The sequence below is a fragment of the Grammomys surdaster genome, unplaced genomic scaffold (assembly GCF_004785775.1).
Source record: "Grammomys surdaster isolate TR1022 unplaced genomic scaffold, NIH_TR_1.0 125928, whole genome shotgun sequence".
NCBI classification, from domain to species: Eukaryota; Metazoa; Chordata; class Mammalia; order Rodentia; family Muridae; genus Grammomys; species Grammomys surdaster.
The window spans coordinates 1980484-1985310 of NW_021620751.1; the positions used below are offsets into that span (position 1 = coordinate 1980484).

Sequence of the window (4827 nt, forward strand, 5' to 3'; positions counted from 1 at the left end):
TATCTATTTATCAGTGAGTACATCCCATGCATGTCCTTTTGGGTCTGGGTTACCTCACTCAGGATGATATTTTCTAATTCCATCCATTTGCCTGCAAGATTGATGATGTCCTCATTTTTAATAGTTGAATAGTATTCCATTGTGTAATGGGCACCTTTGTATTCACACAGAAACTTTGGGCTATTGGATCATCCCTGTACCAGTGTTGTACTCTTGTCAAGTGACTTGGGCTCCCATTTCCCATATCAGGCCATTCATCCCATACCTTCCGCATCTTGCCTGGGCTCTGAAACCTTGTGGCATGTGCCTGTCTTATGACTCCTTTTGTTTCCCTTCTTGAACTTGTTATGCCACTCTGGCCCATGCCTGTGAAATGTTCCCTCGCCATTGCTCGGCTGTTTATTTATCTTGTGTGATGCAGACATACTTCACTAGGCTGCCTCCTGGGTGGAGTGGGTACTCTTCTCACCCTGGTCGTATTCTGACCCATCTTGTCTCCTTTGAGCTGAGACACTAGACACAGGGTCAGCCACACTGATTGGCTAGAACTGAAATGTCCAGGAACATACTCGAAGGAGAAAGGCAAACATCTCAGTCTGTCTGAAATCCCAAATTCTTCTGTTTTGCTTCAAATTCTCTCTGTGTCTTAGTGAGCCGAAAATGTTTTCTTTGGTAAAATCTCACAGAACTAATATTTATGATACTTATACACCAGCCTGATGTTCCATAAGATCCAGGGAAGAGTTTTTATTTTACACCAAAACCCACCACTGGTTTTGTCTTTTCTCAGGTTAAATTTAGCACAGGAATTTCCCTGTTTGGTTGCGACCTGTTTGTCTTGCCTGCTTTCTGTGGACTTTGTACCGTGTGACCTAACACTTCATCTCTGCTGAACTCTTTACCTACCACAAATATGCCATGCCCTTTAGCACATTGGCAGGCTTTTTCCTTCTTTCCTGGTGTGCCCTCACCCTGTGTGGTATCTAGAAATTGCTGACTCATTCTTCAGGATTCTGATCAATTTGTCCTTCTCACTGGAGTCTTTCCCAAGTCCTGCTGGTAAGTAGGTCCTTCCTGCTTCTTCAGAGATGTTTGAAAATGGGCAGTTAAAACTCTACTACTGCCTGGCTGTATATAGTTCAGCAGATTGCTCAACCTATGCAAGTCTCAGCTTTCAGCTTCTTCAGGTGTGAAGTGGCTTAATAATTGTATCAACTTCAAACCGTTGTCATAAAGCAGAGAGGAGATCAGTGCAATGTTAATCTTTGCTGCTATTCTTATTCTTATTCTTATTAATTACTAATTATATTATATTTCTCATAAAAGAGTAAGCTCTTAACTACCGGAAGTAATTCAACATCAACAACATGATATGTGATCAGCATCTTCTGAAGGAATTAAGTCATTGTGCAAGTACTTTTTAAGTGTGTGCCATTGTGTTAGGCAATGCTGTGACCGAAATGATGATGCTTTCCGACCTCCTGGAATATACAGACTGGTGGGGAAAGAGGGAATTTTGCAAATAATTATACAGGTGAATGAACAAGGAGGTGAATAGAAACTGTGATAAGTCTTTATAAAAGGATAATGATTGTCATGGAAAGGTGTGTGGTCTTTGTCCCCAGTTCCTGACACAGCTTCTAAAGCTCTGGGATTTCCTGAGCTGGTGACCACAGGAGAACTGTTTGTTCTGATGAGGCAACACTTGGCAGACCCTGTAGTTTCAGGGTAAGAGTAGAGGTAAGAAACACAGAACATTCAATCCAATCCAGACACTTAGGTAATGGCTAGGGGCTGGATGTTGAACTCATTGTCAGTGACCACTGATTCGATTTACCATGTCGACCTAATAAAAACCCCTTCTTATGGGTGCTTGGGGTGCTTACAGTTTGATGATCATATCAAGGTTGTGGGGCTGTGGCATGTCCAGATAGGGCAGGAGAACTCTGTGTTTATTTCCTTCATTTCTTGTCATATATATGTGTTCCATTGGTGTTTATTAATTATATTGGTTAGCATATATAATTAATAGTACAGTGCTTGCTACAGACTTAAGACTCATGCTGTCAAATTGTCAAACATGAAGAGGGTTATAGGAGCCCTGAGTTTTGCAGTCAAGATAAATAGGAGTGCATAACTTGAAGACCTGATTCTTATGATTGGCACCTAGAAGAAGTTCAGTCTCATGGACCTGGAGCCCTTAAAACCTGCTGGATCTGATGGTAACTCTGAGTACCTCGATTGTATTGGATTGAGTGGCATGGCCTAAAGTTGGCATCACAATTAGTTGTTATCAAGGAGAAAAAAAAACCAATAACACCCTTCTTATTTTAGTATCAGAGACATTATACGTAAAATTGGCTTAATCAGACAGTGATCGAAATGATTGAAATGGGGTGACAACTTAGATAAGAAGATTTGAAGTATTTTTGACAATGTAAGTTTTTCCTGAGACCCAAATGCTGAATAGAAACCATAGAAAAGAGTCTGCATGTGAAAGTATGTGGTGCAAAAGAACTTGGCTTCATTATGCTCCATTTCCGGATGTGGGGGATGGGGGTGTAGGCAAGAAAGAGGTCAGAGTGAGACTGAAGAGGGAGGCTGAGCCATGCCTTTACAAAATTAAGGGACTTAGAATATTATGAAACATATGATGAGAAGCAAGTGTGCTTTCTGGTTATAGTGGTGGGCCTTCACTACAAAATAACATGACTATGCTGGAAAGAATAAGGTAGGGGCACACGGAGAGGGCATGAAGGTCCCAGGGAGATGTAGACCAGGTGGTGCAATAGAACAGAGATGAGGTAGGAGGGAGGGAAGAAGGGAGGGAGTAAGGAAGAAAGGGGGAATGAAAGGAGAGGGGGAGGAGAGGGAGGAGAAGGAAGAGGAAGAGGAGAATTAGAAGAAAGAGGATGAAGGAGAAGAAGAAGAAGAAACACATCTGGTGATGGTTTGAATATAGTGGGTATGTTCATGGGAGTCTGTCATGATAGCCAAGATTCCGAGTTATGTTTTAGGAAGGGGAGAAGTCTAAGGATAGTTCACTAAGCTAGAAGAAATTAGAGGAGGAATGGTTTTTCAAGAAAAGATATAATTTTGGACATGTCCAGTGTATCTGAGATCAGTACAGGGGCAATGTCAAGTTTACGGCTAACTAAGTGAATCTGGAATCCAGAGGGCTGGCATCGCAATACGTAGTAAATGTGAGAATTAATTGTGAGACTAGAAATGAAATCCTTATTCTTTCTTTCTCTATACTTCATTATTTAAAAAAATATGAATCTCATTTACTATAATCTTTCTGAATAATTGCCCTCCTAACTATTAGGTATAGATGAGTGCTGTTATAGTTTTAATAAGTGACCTCCATAGGCATATATGCTAATTTATTAGTCCCCAGACTATGGTACCTTTGCAGAAGTGGGGATTAAGGCAGGGAACATAGATCACTGGGGCACACCATTACAGGAGATATTAACATCCTGGCCATTTTCCAAGTCTCTTCTTTTGTTTTCAGGATGCCATGAACCTTGCCACAGATCCCAAAGAAACATGTCAACCAACCATGACTTTAGTTATGTTGCTGTGGTTACCAAAAGCTGACTAACCCAGTTGTGTTTGCACAAATCCAGTTTTCACTGAGGAGCAGTTGAATCAGTCTGTCACAGCAATATTTAAATGTTCCTTCGAAATGGAAGTGTTATGTAAAATTTTATAAGTAAAACTACAGAGCTTTGGTGGAAGTTGGAGTATATCATATAAAAGCTTCACTAGAGACATACAAAATATTATAGATAGCAAGTAAAACATGGTAACAAAGTTTTACACATGTTAAAGGGCTGTGATGTGCATAATTACTACAACAAACAGAACCTGACTGCAGACAGGGGCATTGGAAGGATTACAGCACACTAAATGGGAAAAGGACCGTTATTTGAAGTCGTCTGGGAAATTGTCATACCACCTATAGACAAATGCAGCTTTTTAGGCTAGACCCAAACATCAGTTCTACGATTTGCATCTTTAACTCCCAGAGCATACTGTTCTCTACCTTTGAATTGTAGGTCCTGCTAAGCGCACAATTTTAACGGACTTCCATTTTTTTCAAAATAGATAACTTAATGCAATTTGTCTTCAATTCACTTTTGTATTACTGCCTGAGTATTTTATTAAGTGTCCATCAAATTTGGACTTACAGCTTCATCAAATAGCTGAGAAATTTCCCATCAAAATGCTCATCTTATTACCAAGAGGAGCTGCATCTGTTGAATGTGTTGGTTCCTGTTTTAAGGTGTTGGTACGTATATAAGATTTTCTTTTTGATGATAAGAATGCTTGCTGCCATCTTTTCTGCTGTGCAGTCTTCCATGCACATGTTACTCAGTCTTGTTATTTATTCTTCTCTTGGAGGGCTTTAAAACACTTGCTATCACTGCATCCACAGACTTCCTAACATCTTCTACCACTGTCTCTCATGGTTGGCAGCGTGGGTTTCTCTGTCCCTGATGTGAACTATGTTTTACCTGTTCTCCTAGTTTATCCAAAATAGTTCATTTTACAACTCTCTGGAGGTCTGGAAGCTTTTTCTCTGTGCATCCTGATGTTTTTGAGGTAGGATATGTAGAAGAATTTAAGATTCCGAATGAGTATTTTTAAACACAAAAGTTCACGAATGCAAAATTTGGCAAAGATAAAACCTTGAAGTTGAACACATTGATGGTGAGTTTGGAGAAATTTAATGTGTATATGTGTGTGTGTGTGTGTGTGTGTGAGAGAGAGAGAGAGAGAGAGAGAGAGAGAGAGAGAGAGAGAGAGAGAGAGAGAGAG

General features: G+C 40.2%; 1 long non-coding RNA gene across 2 annotated transcripts in view; it reads left to right on the forward strand.

The window, feature by feature from the left end:
• The first annotated feature begins 980 nt into the window (after window positions 1-980).
• The window catches only part of LOC114608664, a 46372-nt gene continuing 42525 nt past the window's right edge, over window positions 981-4827 (forward strand). For both annotated transcript variants that reach the window (XR_003709399.1, XR_003709400.1), the window contains exons 1-3: window positions 981-1059; window positions 1626-1740; window positions 4199-4297. This is a non-coding gene — a long non-coding RNA (uncharacterized LOC114608664). The remainder of the gene's footprint in view (window positions 1060-1625; window positions 1741-4198; window positions 4298-4827) is intronic.